The sequence below is a fragment of the Oncorhynchus mykiss genome, chromosome 1 (genome assembly GCF_057628025.1).
Source record: "Oncorhynchus mykiss isolate SJ-2025 chromosome 1, ASM5762802v1, whole genome shotgun sequence".
In the NCBI taxonomy this organism is placed as follows: domain Eukaryota; kingdom Metazoa; phylum Chordata; class Actinopteri; order Salmoniformes; family Salmonidae; genus Oncorhynchus; species Oncorhynchus mykiss.
Genome location: NC_143022.1, coordinates 16,534,489 through 16,551,283, shown reverse-complemented (window position 1 = coordinate 16,551,283; position 16,795 = coordinate 16,534,489). Strand labels below are relative to the sequence as shown.

At 43.8% G+C, this 16,795-nt stretch overlaps 1 protein-coding gene and 1 pseudogene across 4 annotated transcripts in view; both read right to left on the bottom strand.

Moving 5' to 3' along the window:
• Positions 1-4,118, bottom strand: part of LOC110488062 (roquin-1) — a 35,043-nt gene extending 30,925 nt beyond the window's left edge. For all 3 annotated transcript variants that reach the window (XM_036949018.2, XM_036948947.2, XM_090187601.1), the window contains exon 1: positions 3,940-4,118. The gene's annotated coding sequence lies outside the window, so the exon portion shown is untranslated. The remainder of the gene's footprint in view (positions 1-3,939) is intronic.
• A 648-nt stretch (positions 4,119-4,766) lies between these two features.
• Positions 4,767-16,700, bottom strand: LOC110529430 (SCL-interrupting locus protein homolog; annotated as a pseudogene). The gene is made up of 16 exons (XR_016483211.1): positions 16,697-16,700; positions 16,373-16,436; positions 16,072-16,179; positions 15,712-15,825; positions 15,291-15,486; positions 14,512-14,751; positions 14,309-14,392; positions 14,020-14,099; positions 13,505-13,655; positions 13,155-13,282; positions 12,789-12,909; positions 11,734-12,702; positions 11,481-11,613; positions 10,981-11,219; positions 9,857-10,162; positions 4,767-9,625 (listed from the first exon to the last, which is right to left on the bottom strand). The product of XR_016483211.1 is annotated as an SCL-interrupting locus protein homolog (transcript).
• Between the last annotated feature and the right edge of the window lie 95 nt (positions 16,701-16,795).

The following is a 16,795-nucleotide window of genomic DNA, read 5'->3' as shown; positions in this document are numbered from 1 at the left end:
AATATAGAATAGACATTACCAAGTTGTCATTTGACAGTGGGTGGACCGATGACCATCTTTGTGGTAATAATAAGAAATGAAAATGTCAATTCAATTCACCATTTAAAATTTCAATGGTGTACCAGCTAAATTACAAATGCCCGGAAGAGATTTTAAAAAATCTGAGTTTATGCGTTTTTAGATAGACGTTAAAAGGTTAAACATTTCAGAACCTTGATTTAAAAACTTTTCACAAGAAACAACCCTGTTTGTAAGCTTTTAAATAATATCAAACTAAACCATCTCTTTTCCAGTGGCATTCAGGTCTAAAAGTCCCTTTCTGACCACCACTTCCATGGCCAAACATGTATGGAAAGTTCTGTTTACATCAAAAAGGGATACTTTCAAAAAGTGAATGCAAATCTATTTAAATTCAACCACTACATATCAAAGCATGGTGTTTCACATGACTAATATACACAAACCTAATATAGTGTGACTATCATGAAATAACCAAACGAGTCACTCCCAATAAATCATTGTGTAATCACACGCCAACTATGAAGCATGTCTGAGCCTGTAGTAGACCAAAACAAACATATGCAGGTACATGCTGTCACCTACTAGTCCATGTCAACTCCCTTTTCCTCTAGAAATTAATAGCAAGAACATGTAAGGATGCCAGTACAAAAAGCCTGCTGTGTAGGCCTACCTTACAAAAGTAGTGCTCTCAATAGTGACAAAGCAGTCGGTAATGAACCTTGTTCATGACAATGAACAACACTCACAGCAAAAGGAAATGAACAATATGAAGGAAATGCATCTGGTACGACATGCGTAAACAGACAGATCAGACTAGTACGGTACTGATTTTCAATGTAGAAGATACTCCCTGATGCTGGTACTGGTTAGCTAGTATGCAGAGCCAGAAACATTATGCTTCCTGCATTGCTACTTTGTCTCCTGCCATGCCACTGGCTTTTGTTTTTGCCTGCACTTATCCTTGTGTCTGGTTCAAGATGGACATGTATAATATTCAAATGACATCTTTGTTTGTGCTCCACCACTACCTCTGCATTCCCTGTCTCTGCTGCATAATTTGCTTGTGGCCAGCATAAAAAAAAGCCACACCTGATGTCAACAGCAGGTGTTGACGACCTGGGTGGGGATTCCACAGGCTGAAAATAGCCCGGAGGGGTGGACTGACTGAGTTACCAATCTGAGTAGGGAAGTAGAATAGCTAACAAGCTAAGTGTTTACTTATGACACAGGAGAAGGAAACACCCCCACATTGGTGCTGAGATGAGTGGGCCAGGCAGAGGGAGTGTGTTTCCCATAAAGCCTGGGAGAGCCTAAGTGCTGAGAATTGGCTATAATACGTGTGCTGGAGCAATCAGCGATTGAGTCTGACAGACTATGATAATCTACACAGAGATGATGATAAATATCCCTGTGTGTTTTTGGGAAGGTTGACAGTCAATGAGGTCATTGTGCCTGGAACTGCTATGGTCCCACTCACAATGCAGTAGCAGACATGGAAATAATAATACATTCTTGTTTCTATGGTAGCAGAAAACTGTCATTTCATCCAATGCTTCTCGACAAAACAAAAAATGTACCATGTCCACTGCATGTGATCTAACAAAGGGCTTAATAGATGAGTGAATGTACTGCAGCCTTGTCTATAAAATAAAAATATTTTAACTTAAAATAGGGCAAATGAGGCCAACTTCCACACAAACATTCCAGTGACGTTAATGTAAGATCAGGTACAAAAGTTTGAATTGTGTGGACCTTTGAGGACTTTGTTTTCATCTGATAAGTGTCTGCTAAATTACAAAAATGTAAATGAATGTAATAAGAGAGGCCCAGTCTCTTAACCAGAGTGACAATTAGTGCATTCATCTTAAAATAGCTAGGTAGGACAACTACACCACAGTCATAGGAAGTACATTTTCCCTCAAAGTAGCTATCAGCAAAGTCATAGCAAGTAAGCAAAAGATAAATAAGTGTTAGTTCAGGAAAGGTATTCTTAATTTAAAAATTAATGAATACATTTACACCCAACTTCCCCTGAAAGTCTGGCTGTGATTGACTAGCCTCATTATTTTATTGTTACTTTTTACTTTAGTCTAGTTAGTAAATATTTTCTTGACTCCATTTCTTGAACTGCATTGTTGGTTAAAGGCTTGTAAGTAAGCATTTCACAGGTAAGGTCTACCTACACCTGTTGTATTCCACACGTGACAAATATCATTTGATTTGATAGCCTGGCCTACATACTGTGTGGTTACATTTTACACCCTCTCCCCTTGTACTCACAATCTTCCATATTCAAAATGCCATGCAAATAATGCTGCTGTGACACTGACAGAGTAATGTTGACTGTCCATATACTTGTCCTTATATAGCCATTTCACCAAGACAGAAGACTAACTGTTGAACTTTGTGATTTGCTATCGGATTGACTGTTTAATATCCAATGACTCCATGACCGTATCAGTCTCAAATAAAGTTTAGTAAGGCCTAAATCCTAGAGAACTGTAGCCACAGCAGACATACACTCATAATAAGGATGCAGATGAAAACACTCACAGCTAACATGAGTAAACAATTGTGGTCACCCTATTTGTTTTTGTAAAAAGCTGAGGGATGGGCCTGAAGAAATGTAACCATTTCTCAAATTCATAAACAGAGCCCTGATCATCCAAGATATCAACATTATGTTTTAAACAGTGTTTGTGTACATTTACAATGTTTACAAACATTGGAGTAAAACACTTATATTTTGGGCTCTGGTGAGTTGACAGTTGAACTAAGCTCATGAGGCATTTATAAAAAGTTTTCTTCAAGAATCAAGGGGTATAAAACATTAAAGTATAAGTCAAAAATAGATGTAACAACTGCAGATTTCCTCTTTAACGATGACTCATAAAACTAGAAGGAACTGTACCATCCTTACACAACCACTAGTCACAGGCCTAATGATTTCCCTACACTAATCAATCAATTCAATGTAGAATATATGTGATGTATTTTACCATGGTATCATCAAAACCACTTACTAGGTTTGCATAACATGTAATGAATGAGCAGTAAAGCATTAGCTATAAGCAACATATGCAGTTGCGTTTTTGTTTAGTTTCAATGTTCCCTTGTCATGCTGTTGGGTACATGAATCCAACGTCAACCTGCAAACCAAGTTTGATTGAATATCATGGGGCTCTTCCACAAGCTGTTTTCCACTTTCACAGCAGAATTATTAAATACTGTAAAGTTATTATTAGGCCTCTGAAACGTATAAGCATCCATAAACATAACAAAAAAACGTATCACTACGAAGTGCAACGTAAGCGATGCTAGCGAGCTAGATGCTAAAGTTAGTTATGCTAACCTGCTAGCTGCTAGGCTAATACTTCAAAGTAGGCTTACTCGCTAATGTGAGTTTGCTCCGCCCGGCTCGTTGCGGGACGAAGCAAACGTTACCCATACTAAAATCCAAAATCAACATTTGTCAAATGCCCTGAACCTAGCTACGGTTTGTCTAACTAACGTTAGCTATTGGTAATGTGTGCTTTAGCATAACTATTAGTTACAGTGCTAATTTAGCTAGTCAATACACATTAAGTGGACATTGTTAACATTAGCTAGAATAACTAGCCAACGTAAGCAAGCTATCATAAATTGACACAGCTAACGAAATATAGACCAGTTAGGTAGCTAATGTTAGCTAGTTATCAGAAACAAAAACAATTAGTTAGCTAGCTACATTGTTTTTTTTATAAAGCTAGCTAGCCAGCTACACCTAACGGCTAACATGGTTAGCTACCTAACACAACAACTAGCTAGAAAACGTTAGCTGTACATTTGTCGCAAAAATAAAACCTGTCGAACATAATCCGACTTTATCTAGTTATCTAGCCGATTATAATTTTTGTAGAACCACCATCATATACTTACAATTTCCAATTAAATGCCATCAACCTTCAGCTGTTTTTATGATAGCTAATATTGTTGTATTTCGTCGGTCGCCATGTCGACCACGTAGCTGGAGCCTGGCAGTGGCAGTAATGAGCTAACTAGGTGGCTAGCTTTTAGCTAGGCTGTGTATGTCACAGCAGCACACTATGCAAAGCTGCAAGCAAGACATACACAAATAGCAACACATCGGCAGGTTACTATAATACAATTTCTCAGAAGAAAAGGCTTGCTGGTCTGCTTTACTGTCATTTACATACTTTTTAAATTAGCACATGCATATCACTTTTATTGTACATAATATGCTAATTGGTTTTTAGCAGAGCCATGTATAGTCAGTCCATTTTACTCCCAGTCTCCAGAGACATAACACCATTGAAATAATTTGAATCATGTTGCTTTTGTTGTTTTTGCCATGTCCTCCCCGCTTTTTTCCACGAATTGGTATTTTGACCAATCACATTAGATCTTTTCACATCTGCTCTTTTTTTTAAAAGCTGAACTGATTGGTCAAACAAAATATCAGAATTTAGCTGCCTGTCTAAACGCAGCAGCAGTTACTTATTATACACATCAGCATACATTAGTATAATACCACCGAGTTACATAATCGTGGGGTTTTTATATGGCTATATGATTACTATTTGTAGCCGTTAAAAAGGTCTCAACAGTTCGAGGTGGGAGACACTTTGAAATGTCCATCAAGGTGTCAGTGGAGCTTGATGGTATTTATTTGCTTGGTACCAATATGTGTAAGCATATCTGACACTACTATTGACCATGGCCAGCATTAGTCACTCTGAAATATCTGATGAAGTATACTTTTATTGAACTTGTTTGCTACTGTTGTCACACTTGTCACAGTTTTATATATACCGAGTGTACAAAACACCTTCCTAATGTTGAGTTGCAAAGATCTGTTATTGTACTCTCCTGTCATTGAAACACACACACAAAACTAGAGGCCTACGGTTTGAAAAGGTATTTTTGTTTTGAGGGTTAGTGTATTGAACACAGAGAGACCCATACCTTTACCATTTTCATTCTGATACCTCACAGTTTTACACTATTGATTTTGGTTGGTGTTTCTGGGTAGTGGTTGTGACTAAAGTGTGTTTGTGTTTAAAGTTTTAATGTCACAAACAAGTACAATGAAATACCTTTCTTGCAAACTCAAAACCCAACAATGCAATATCATTAACAACGTATTTCTACCAAAATACACAAAGTAAGTAAGGAAGCATACTATATACAGGAAATATTTCAAAAGTCAGATCCAATACGATATTAACATGTGCAGGGATCCTGGGGTGGATATGTATAGTGGGAAGGGGACTAGGAGATGTGAGTGGGTGTGTAGAGTCATTCTAAATGTATATGCATATTACATGTGAGTGAGAAAATGATGGAGTGAGTGGTTATGTGTGAGTGTTTAGGGCCCTGTGAGTTTTTACATTTTATTTTTTAATTCACCTTTATTTAACCAGGTAGGCAAGTTGAGAACAAGTTCTCATTTACAATTGCGAACTGGCCAAGATAAAGCAAAGCAGTTCGTCACATACAACAACACAGAGTTACACATTAAGTAAAATAAACATAGTCAAATAATACAGTAGAAAAATAAGTCTACATACAATGTGAGCAAATGAGAGATAAGGGAGGTAAATGCAAAAAAAGGCAATGGTGGCAAAGTAAATACAATATAGCAAGTAAAACATTGGAATGGTAGATTTGCAGTGGAAGAATGTACAAAGTAGAAATAATGGGGTGCAAAGGAGCTAAATAAATAAATAAAAAGACAGTAGGGGAAGAGGTAGCTGTTTGGGATAAATTATAGATGGGCTATGTTCAGGTGCAGTAATCTGTGAGCTGCTCTGACAGCTGGTGCTTAAAGCTAGTGAGGGAGATAAGGGTTTCCAGTTTCAGAGATTTTTGTAGTTCGTTCCAGTCATTGGCAGCAGAGAACTGGATGGAGAGGCGGCTAAAGGAAGAATTGGTTTTGGGGGTGACCAGAGAAATATACCTGCTGGAGCACGTGCTACAGGTGGGTGTTGCTACGGTGACCAGTGAGCTGAGACAAGGGGGACTTTACCTAGCAGGGTCTTGTAGATGACCTGGAGCCAGTGAGTTTGGCGACGAGTATGAAGCGAGGACCAGCTCTCGAGAGCGTACAGGTCGCAGTGGTGGGTAGTATATGGGACTTTGGTGACAAAACGGATGGCACTGTGATAGACTGCATCCAATTTTTTGAGTAGGGTATTGAGTAGGTATTTTGTAAACGACATCGCCGAAGTCGAGGATCGGTAGGATGGTCAGTTTTACAAGGGTATGTTTGGCAGCATGAGTGAAGGATGCTTTGTTGCGAAATAGGAAGCCGATTCTAGATTTAACTTTGGATTGGAGATGTTTGATGTGAGTCTGGAAGGAGAGTTTACAGTCTAACCAGACACCTAGGTATTTGTAGTTGTCCACATATTCTAAGTCAGAACCGTCCAGAGTTGTGATGTTGGACGGGCGGGCAGGTGCAGGCAGCGATCATTTGAAGAGCATGTATTTAGTTTTACTTGTATTTAAGAGCAGTTGGAGACCACGGAAGGAGAGTTGTATGGCACTGAAGCTTGTCTGGAGGGTTGTTAACACAGTGTCCAAAGAAGGGCCAGAAGTATATAGAATGGTGTCATCTGCGTAGAGGTGGATCAGAGACTCACCAGCAGCAAGAGCGACATCATTGATGTATACAGAGAAGAGAGTTGGTTCAAGAATTGAACCCTGTGGCAGCCCCATAGAGACTGCCAGAGGCCCGGACAACAGGCCCTCTGATTTGACACACTGAACTCTATCAGAGAAGTAGTTGGTGAACCAGGAGAGGCAATCATTTGAGAAACCAAGGCTATCAAGTCTGCCGATGAGGATGGGGTGATTGACCTGGCCAAGGCTTTCGACTCTGTCAATGAATACGGCTGCACAGTATTTTCTTATCGATGGCGGTTAAGCTATCGTTTAGGACCTTGAGCGTGGCTGTGGTGCACCCATGACCAGCTCTGAAATTAGATTGCATAGCGGAGAAGGTATGGTGGGATTCGAAATGGTCGGTAATCTGTTTGTTGACTTGGCTTTCGAAGACCTTAGAAAGGCAGGGTAGGATAGATATAGGTCTGTAGCAGTTTGGGTCAAGAGTCTCCCCCCCTTTGAAGAGGGGGATGACCGCGGCAGCTTTCCAATCTTTGGGAATCTCAGACGACACGAAAGAGGTTGAACAGGCTAGTAATAGGGGTTGCAACAATTTCGGCAGATAATTTTAGAAAGAGAGGGTCCAGATTGTCTAGCCCAGCTGATTTGTAGGGGTCCAGATTTTACAGCCCTTTCAGAACATCAGCTGACTTGATTTGGGTGAAGGAGAAATGGGGAAGGCTTGGGTGAGTTGCTGTGGGGGGCGCAGTGCTGTAGACCGGGGTAGGGGTAGCCAGGTGGAAAGCTTGGCCAGCCGTAGAAAAATGCTTATTGAAATGTTCAATTATAGTGGATTTATCGGTGGTGACAGTGTTTCCTATCCTCAGTGCAGTGTGCAGCTGGGTGGAGGTGTTCGTATTCTCCATTCTCCATTACAGTGTCCCAGAACTTTTTTGAGTTTGTGTTGCAGGAAGCACATTTCTGCTTGAAAAAGCTAGCCTTGGCTTTTCTAACTGCCTGTGTATATTGGTTTCTAATGAGTGTGCATAGAGACAGTGCAAAAGGCTGGTCATGGCTCACATCAACACAATTATCCCAGAAACCCTAGACCCACTCCAATTTGCATACTGCCCCAAAAGATCCACAGATGACGCAATCTCTATTAAACTCAACACTTTTCATTGACTACAGCTCAGCATTCAACACCATAGTGCCCTCAAAGCTCATCAATAAGCTAAGGACCCTGGGACTAAACACCTCCCTCTGCAACTGTATCCTGGACTTCCTGACGGGCCGCCCCCAGGTGGTAAGGGTAGGTAACAACACATCCGCCACGCTGATCCTCAACACAGGGGCCCCTCAGGGGTGCGTGCTCAGTCCCCTCCTGTACTCCCTGTTCACTTATGACTGCATGGCCAGGCACGACTTCAACATCATCATTAAGTTTCCAGATGAGACAACAGTGGTAGGCCTGATCACCGAAAACGACAAGACAACCTATAGGGAGGAGGTCAGAGACCTGGCCGTGTGGTGCCAGGACAACAACCTCTCCCTCAATGTGATCGAGACAAAGGAGATGATTGTGGACTATAGGAAAATGAGGACCGAGCGCGCTCCCATTCTCATCAACGGGGCTACAGTGGAGCAGGTTGAGAGCTTCAAGTTCCTTGGTGTCCACATCACCAACAAACTACCATGGTCCAAGCACACCAAGACAGTTGTGAAGAGCACGACAAAACCTATTCCCCCTCAGGAGACTGAAAAGATTTGGAATGGGTCCTCAGATCCTCAAAAGGTTCTACAGCTGCACCATCGAGAGCATCCTGATTGTTTACATCACTGCCTGGTATGGCAACTGCTCAGCCTCTGACAGCAGGGCACTACAGAGGGTAGTGCAAACAGCACATCACTGGGGCCAAGCTTCCTGCCATCCAGGACCTCTATACCAGGCGGTGTCAGAGGAAGGCCCTAAAAATTGTCAAAGACTCCAGCCACCAAAGTCATAGACTGTTCTCTTTGCTACCACAAAGCAAGCAGTACCGGAGAGCCAAGTCTAGGTCCAAAAGGCTTCTAAACAGCTTCTATCCAAGCCATATGACTCCTGAACACCTAATCAAATGGCTACCCAGACTATTTGCACTGCCCCCTCCCCCTCTTTTACACCACTGCTACTCTGTTGTTATCATCTATGCATAATCACTTTAATAACTCTACCTACATGTACATATTACCTCAACTAACCGGTGCCCCCGAACATTGACTCTGTACCTGTACCCCCCTGTATATAGTCTCGCTATTGTTATTTTACTGCTGCTATTTAATTACTTGTTACTTTTATTTATTTTTCTCATCCATATTTCTTTAAACTGCATTGTTGGTTAGGGGCTCGTGAGTAAGCATTTCACTGTAAGGTCTACACTTTGTATTTGTATTTGGCGCATGTGACTAATACCATTCGATTTGATATTCTCACAAGCAGTGTGCGGGTTCCTTCTTTTTTCCTCATCTTGTTCAACTGTTACCATGCACCTGCAAAAAAGATAGCTCAGATGTGCGAGTGCCTTTTGAATTTTGAAATTAAGTATATACTAAGGACTCATGCATGTTTTTTACATTTGTTTTTATTTAACCTTTATTTAACTAATGCATGTGCGTGTATCTATCTATATGTGAGCAGTAGGGGGCATGATTGCACCCCCCAAAAAATCCTGCCTGCAACTTGGTTTCCATCCGCTGAGATTTATATATACACTAGATGTCTGACAGGGGGCGCTGTTTTGAAGCCAACGCGCCATAGGGGGCTGTTGCCCCCCCCACCCCACCCCACTCCCCCACAGAAAGTCTAGAGAGCTGCTGGTCGCTGAGGTACCGGAGGGCGATGGCATTGGCCTCCAGACTGAGGTCCACGCTGCCACTGGGGCCACACATGCTGGTTCCCGTGGACTCCAGGAGGGTCAGTCTGCTGATGACTGCCTCTGGGTTGATGCCGGCCAGGGTACTGGGGAGAAGTTAACAGGAACACCTTCTGCATAAGTAATGTAACCTATATAATTACTCTTTAAGATGTGCTGTAGTGCATGTCAATTGAAGCATTTATTTTTCAAGTTTTTGGATTTACATGAGAGAGAGAGAGAGAGAATAAGACTATTAGCAACAGTAATAGCATCTATGATCTACATACTGTAGGTACAAAGAAGCTGAAGTAAACATGACAATTCGATGCTCATACCTGGCACTCTCCATTGAGCTGCGTGTGACCTTGCCTCCCGAGTCAGCAGAGTCTACATCCACATGGACCCCTAGCTGCTGCAGCTGGCGCAGTGTGGCGTGGAGCACCTGATCCTTCCCTCCTGGCGGCTGCTCTCTGGGCTCCGGCCTACAGGAGCAGAGGGGAACAGGGCTAGGGTACGACTGCTGGGACTGACAGAGGGACAAGGTGTTTCTTCTGCCGTGGGTATGAGGTCCGCCTGTCCTGTTCCTCCTCATCTTCACCCTCCTCGTTCACTGTACCCTGGAGACGGCTGTTCACTTGGCCCTGTGGAGGAAAGAAGAACTTAATTCATTGATAAGCGCTTTTCATACATTTAGTGGAAAGTGACAAACAGTCAGGGATCAGGAGGGAGGTTGGTCACATAACACGTTGTATATTAACCATTTCACTGCAATACTAGATTCTGTTGAAGCCTACCCAGAAATAAGTATACCAGGATAAACGCTGAGGCAAATACATCACCACATGGGCCGTGCACATAACTCTTTGTTTCCTTTCCTTTCCTAGTTTTTCTCCATACATGGAGCAAATGAAGTACCTATAAAAAAAAAAAAACAGCTTCTATGTCAAGGCCATCAGATTGTTAAAACAGCCACCACCTACAGACTTGACATCATTGGCCACTAATAAATGGAATACTTTAATGCCACTTTATGAATGTTTACATATCTTGCATTCCTCATCTCATTATGTATATAATGTATACTGTATCCTTCACTATCTATTGCGTCTTAGCCGCTCTGTCACTCCTAATCCATATATTTTATACTTATATATTCTTATCCCATTTCCTTTACCAGATTGTGTGTATGAGGTTGTGGAATTTGTTAGATATTACCTGTTAGACACTGCTGCACTGTTGGATCTAGAAGCATAAGCATTTCACTACACACAATAACATTGTTATTGTTTAAAATAGCAGATTGCCCCTTTAACCTTTCAGAGTTCTAGGTGGCCAACTACGACATTACTTTCTTGCATGCACCCTTCCAGTCAATTCAAAATAAGGGTGGATCAGCCAGGGCCGATGGCAGGAAACAAGCAGTCCGTTTGGAATGCAGCCAACCGTTCTCTTACCTCTAGTGCATTGACTGGTTGAAGGGTGTGCTTTTCACATGTCCCTCACTACACCCACTCTCGTCTTCCGTGCCATTCATGTGCCTGCTGTGGGTGAGGCTGGCACTGCCAGAACTCCGACCAGAGGAGGACCTGCTACCATCGGTGGTGCCAGGCCCCCTGTCCGTGTGCCACTCTGGCTGTTGGCGCTCGTCCTCATCACAAGCGGGGGCATCGATGGGGTTTCCCCAGAACAAACTGGCACCTACACATAAAGGAGAGCTACATTAAGAGTTGAGTAGCTAAATGTCTAGTCAGTTAGCAGTCATTCTAATCAAGAGTGACTTCGCGTTACCAGGCATTCTAATCAAGAGTGACTTCGCGTTAGCAGGCATTCTAATGAAGAGTGACTTGCAGAGAGTGCAGTTTATAGTTCCCATGCAGCAATCCTTTCCCCATGTAGTCAGGGAAATACTCTCAAATGAACCACGTGTGAGATCGCTGAAACCAGTGATGAGTCCAGTACCTGTTCCTACAGCGATGCTGACAATCCTCCTAGTGTGTTTTCCTGGGGAGATCTGTGTCTGCATGGCTGCCTGCTCAGTGGATGGAGAGGAGCTGCTCCCCCCTTTCCCCTGAGCCGCCAGTAGCTTCTGGATCTGAAATAATTGGTACATCAGGATTGGAAAGTCCAATGGTAAGAAAGGTTGAAAAGTCGTTCTCTAAAGCTGCAAGATTGGTACAGTGTCAACCACAAACAACACCGTAGAGAGCCTGACCTGTGCCTGCAGTAAGTTGAGCTGCCGGTCTTGGTCCACCAGGATTCTGTAGGTGTCAGAGGGCAGGAGGCCCATGGGCCCATCCAGGGGGGGGGAGACTTTGCTGACTCGGGCTGGCAACACTGGTTCTGACAGACAGGGGTTGGCCGCTCCAAGCAGGGCCCCTGGGCGGTGAAATGGTGTAAGTGTGGGCCCCATGGGGTGGCACAATGAGCTGTGGTGAGGGTGTGTTTGGTGGGAAGGGGAAATGTGAGAGGTGGGGGGGTTACCATCGAAGTTGGAACAGAAGTGTCTATCTGGTCTGTTGTGGGTGCATGAAGCTCCCTGACAGTAGTTGGGGTGGTACAGGGGGGGTAACATGATCATGTGGGTGGAAGGAGCAGCATCCACAAGGCTGGTTCATGTTGTGGGTGCTGTGGAAGTGTTTGAGATGGACAGCGGGCTGTTGGTGAGTGGGCATGGGGGCTGAGGGGTGACCGGGGCTCTGGTGTGGAGGGGCTCCAACAGGGGCGGCCCACTTGTGAGAGAGGGGACCTGGTGCTTGGTGGAACTGCCTGGCCTGGTGGACTGATCCATTAGGCGAGGAGCCTGTCTTTGGAGAAGAGGAGGAAGATGAGGAGGAGGAAGAGTCTTCCCGAACTGTGGTGGGGCTGATTTCCTGCCAGGGAAAGGGGGCCGGAGTGGTGGTGGCTGCTGCCCAGGGGTGAATAGGAATCATCTGCTGCCCTTACCCAGAGTGTCCATGGTGGGGGTCAGGGGCCTTCTGATGGGTGGGGGGCCACTGAGTGTGGTGGGCCCCTGATCTGGGTGTCTGGTTGCCCCAGGTTGGAGCTGGTGGGAGGGGGGGCAACTGCCTCTAGGCTGCAGAGCTGCGGGGGAAGGATGAGTGGGGCCCATGGTCTTTCCATCAAGGAAGCTGCCGCCCATCACCATGGAGAGCTCCGGCACAGGACGGTGGACCCGCTTGGTCTGAAACAATATGGAGTATGTCTTTTAGAAAAGAGTTCATATCAACAAATGGGTGATACGAGTCAAAAGAGAGAGACAGAACTGACCTGCTGGGTGAGAGGGTGGGGGTTTGGGGAGGGCCTGGGGGAGAGGTCATCGTCCTCTACTCCAGAGTCATGGTTGTTGATAGACAGTCTGTTCTGAGGAGATGCTGCCACTACCGCAGGGCTGACGGAGGCACTGTCGAGCCCACTGTCTTGATGAAGCCTTTTGTCATCAGTCTACCTCACTGAACTCCTATGAAGTCATACAATTCTGTAAGAGTATATTTCTCATGAGTTCAGTTAGTATTCAATAACATTTATGACTAATGATTTTCTTGTGATCCAAACAGCCACTACTCAGAGTGAAATGGCCCTATTCACCTTGACCACCTATCCACTGCACTAGACTAAGTAAAACCATGTTAATACAGAAGTTTGAGAGAAGAGCTTGTGAAGGAGGCATGGGACACCAGTTCCCTGAAGAACTCAGCCTCTATGTTTTGGCTCTCAGCACTGAGCTCAAACTGCAGAGTATGGCCCTCAGACTCCTCCACATTCTGTACAGACAAGGATCAAAAGATAAGTGTCATATATTCACATGGGTTTACCACCATATCTGTTGTAATAGTGGGTAAAGGGCACTAGAGGGCTTTTCATACTACTGAGCCGAGCCAAACTGTACTGAGATGGTTAACACATCCAACATAGATAGTTGTTGGAGGGGACAACCTGAAAGGAAAATGTCCATGCCAGCACAGTTCAGGAATACCTGTGCCTACCTTGTAGAGGGTGAGTGACACGGTGCTAGTGAGCAGTTGGAAGGTCATGTCCTGCTGCTGACCCCTGCAGGGCTGGACCTGGTAGAATGCTGGCTCCCTGTGGGTCAGCGGGTACAACACCACCAGGAACGCACCGCCCTCTGACGTTACCCTGCAACACAGCAATGACAAACAAGGGGTATGTTCAATATCAGGCAAATGTTGTGGAACACAGAACGATACAAAAAGTCAGACACAGAGCTGCCTAAACACAAATCCAGACTACCCGAACAGCAAACACACCGCGTCTCCTGTTACAATTATTTTGGTGCTTTTCCCAAACATCAACCCACCACCTTTATAAGACGCCTAGAATACGTAGTTTCTATACTAACACGTTATTTCCTTACTGATTTGTCCTTGTGTTTATAAAAAGTGTTTTGGAACATGTTGATATTGTCACAACACATACAGCATTGGAGCCAGGCCAACTGGGACATGACAGTCGGTGTGAACAGATGGGCATCCCCACTCACTTGTCCTGGAGAGAGGAGCTGAACAGGTACCTCAAACACCACACCTGGGGTTGGAGATGTGGTTGACCCCACTCAGCAATCTGCCACAGATAAACGGTAACCACATCAAACTGTACACTCCTGCGTTGGCTCACACACACACAAACAGCTTGACTAAATTAACACAATATGGACAAATCCTTTGTGGTTCAGATTATCTCTAATGAATGGAGGGGGATTTACACACATCCAAAATAATAACAAGCTGGATGAAAAATATGTCAATAAAGTAGATGGTGGGCATACTCACAGTCCCACCAGTGGTAGAGTGTAGGCCTTTGGGTCAGACTCCAGTATTAGGAGCAGTTTCCTGCTTTGATCCATTGTCAGAAAGCTGAACAGAATAGAGAAGAAGTGAAACGGGGGCCATCCATTTTCTGATAATACTGCAATAAGCTCTTAAAGTCAAGTATTCTAACCTTAACGCACCCCATTATTGGCCTATGTCCTTACTCTCGTTTGTGGCTAGCGCTGCTGTGTAGCGGCTGGGCGAGGCTGGTCGGCCCGCTCAGATTCCTGGCCAAGGCCGTGGGGGTGATGAGCACGGGTCGAATGGGCACAGCGTCCAGTGTGTTACCGGGGGTGACGGCGGCCCAGCGCAGGCAGAAGCTCAGGCTGTCTGTTTGCTGGGAGCAGCCACGGTGTGCTCGTAGGACCAGCAGCTTGGACAGGTCCAGGGACTCCCAGGTGCATCTGAACAGGTAGGGAGGGAGAGGTGAGAAGTTGTGCAAACATGACATTTGCAGTGAAAATGTTTTTAAAAATATATTAAAATAATCATAATTCTGCTTTACTTCAGTAAATGAAACACAAAGAGGGGATGGGGGCTGCTTATTTTCTCCCAAAAATACCCCAGGAAATTAGACAGGGCAAAAAGCTCTGTTTAGAATTAGCAAGCCAAAAAAAAATGCTTTGACAATAGGCAGTTCAGTGATTAGCAACACCTGTTGCTGACAGGTTGCAGTAACTGCCAAGCCCGGGGTGGAGGGAGTATGCTCCTTTTGTTACCCGGGCAACAGAAGAGGTGGGTTACTTCCATAGGCAGTTAGAGGGTGGGTTGAGTTTGACATTGTGCAGTTTGGATTCATGTAAATTCCAGTAGGGATAACAGCATTGTGTAAGAATATATTGTATAGTTATTGCCATTAAGCATAAAGCCTACATAACTTTACAAGCATTCATTTTATTCAAATATAACAAAGGACATTTACTTTAAGTGAAGACGTTTACACATTAATGTTACCTTGAAAGAGATGTGGAAGTCTTCTGCAGAGTGAACCATGGTGTCTGTGGCAGCGACCCCCTGGGTTCCAAATACACACAGCACCAGGATGTCTCCAGGCATCAGGGCAGTGGGGACCTTTTCAGAGGAACCAGGTTGCTCCTGGCCCAGGTCAAACCGGTTCAAAGTCACACCCTCTTCTTCATCTTGAAAGAAGAGTGGAGAGAGAGAAGGGAGTTCACATTAATCAAGGGAAGGAACAGGGGGAATTTTCAAAATAAAAGCACTTAAGCTAAGAGTTGTCCTTTGAAAGCAAGCTGTAACATATGTACTCAATCCATCATTATCATAATTATTTTCCATCTACAAATAGAGTGAGAAGTTATCTTAAACTATGAATATTTCTGTGATAATGCCTATGGTAATCTCACCAGAATCCACAGCAATAGTCCCCAACAAGTAACAGCTGAACTGGGGCTTGTTATTCTCTCTGGAATGCCGGTGGGCCAAACGAAGAACTCTCCACCAGAAGTAGTCTGGGATTTCTGTTCAATAGAAAACAGTTTTTTAAGCACAAGGCAGCACATTATCTAATTACAATCACAGGGTGCATTTCAAAAGAATGTGGCTCCCTTGTCTCCCTTCATTCAACTGAACTGATTTGAGAGAATTAAGCAGCTTACACTGGCCAAGTATTTCAAATCAGTACAGACCAAGGGAAGGAGATGAGAAAGCCACTGTGGCCTACTGAGATGCATCCTAAGACAGTCAAAAAGAAAATAGTAGACTACCTGTAATAGGATAGGTGGAGGCTAATCACATCCCCATTAGATGTGGGGTCCCATAGGGCTAATTTGGATTTGGGGAAGGTGATGGCAGCAAGAGCGTTCTCTGATGACCTGTGGTATGGTTAACATCATCAAATACTAGTGTCAGACTAACTTCCCTTGGGAACTGTTAGTTATAGTTATTGTATTAAAAAACAAATTACACATGTACAAGAGTGTTTATATAGTGTATATATAGTATATATATATATATAACAACTCTGGTACATGTGTAATATATATAAGAAAGAACGCAAGTACATACCTTGTTGTCATTTTCAGATTCTCTGGTTTGGCCAGGACGTGAGATGACTGTCCTTTCAAATTCACTTAAACTCATTTCTGTGGAGTGGACGGGAACGTGAAGTGGTTACGTCAACAACTAGCTAACTTTTACATCTTATTAGTCAAAATATGTGTGTGCATGCCACAAGATGCAAATGTGCAAGTAATTCACTTACACTAAAAGACAAACTAGATGGCAAGGTGACGTTAGATACTTCACGTAAACGAGTTAGAAGACGTTGGCCATCTGGAAAGCTTAGAAAATGGCATAGCTAGCGAACCTACATAACGTTAGCCCACACACCCATTCTTACCTATTAGTCAGCCCTAGTTATGACCACATAGCACAGACAGTAATCTTCTTCACCAAACGTAGCTAGCTTATCAGATAGTTAGTTAGCTA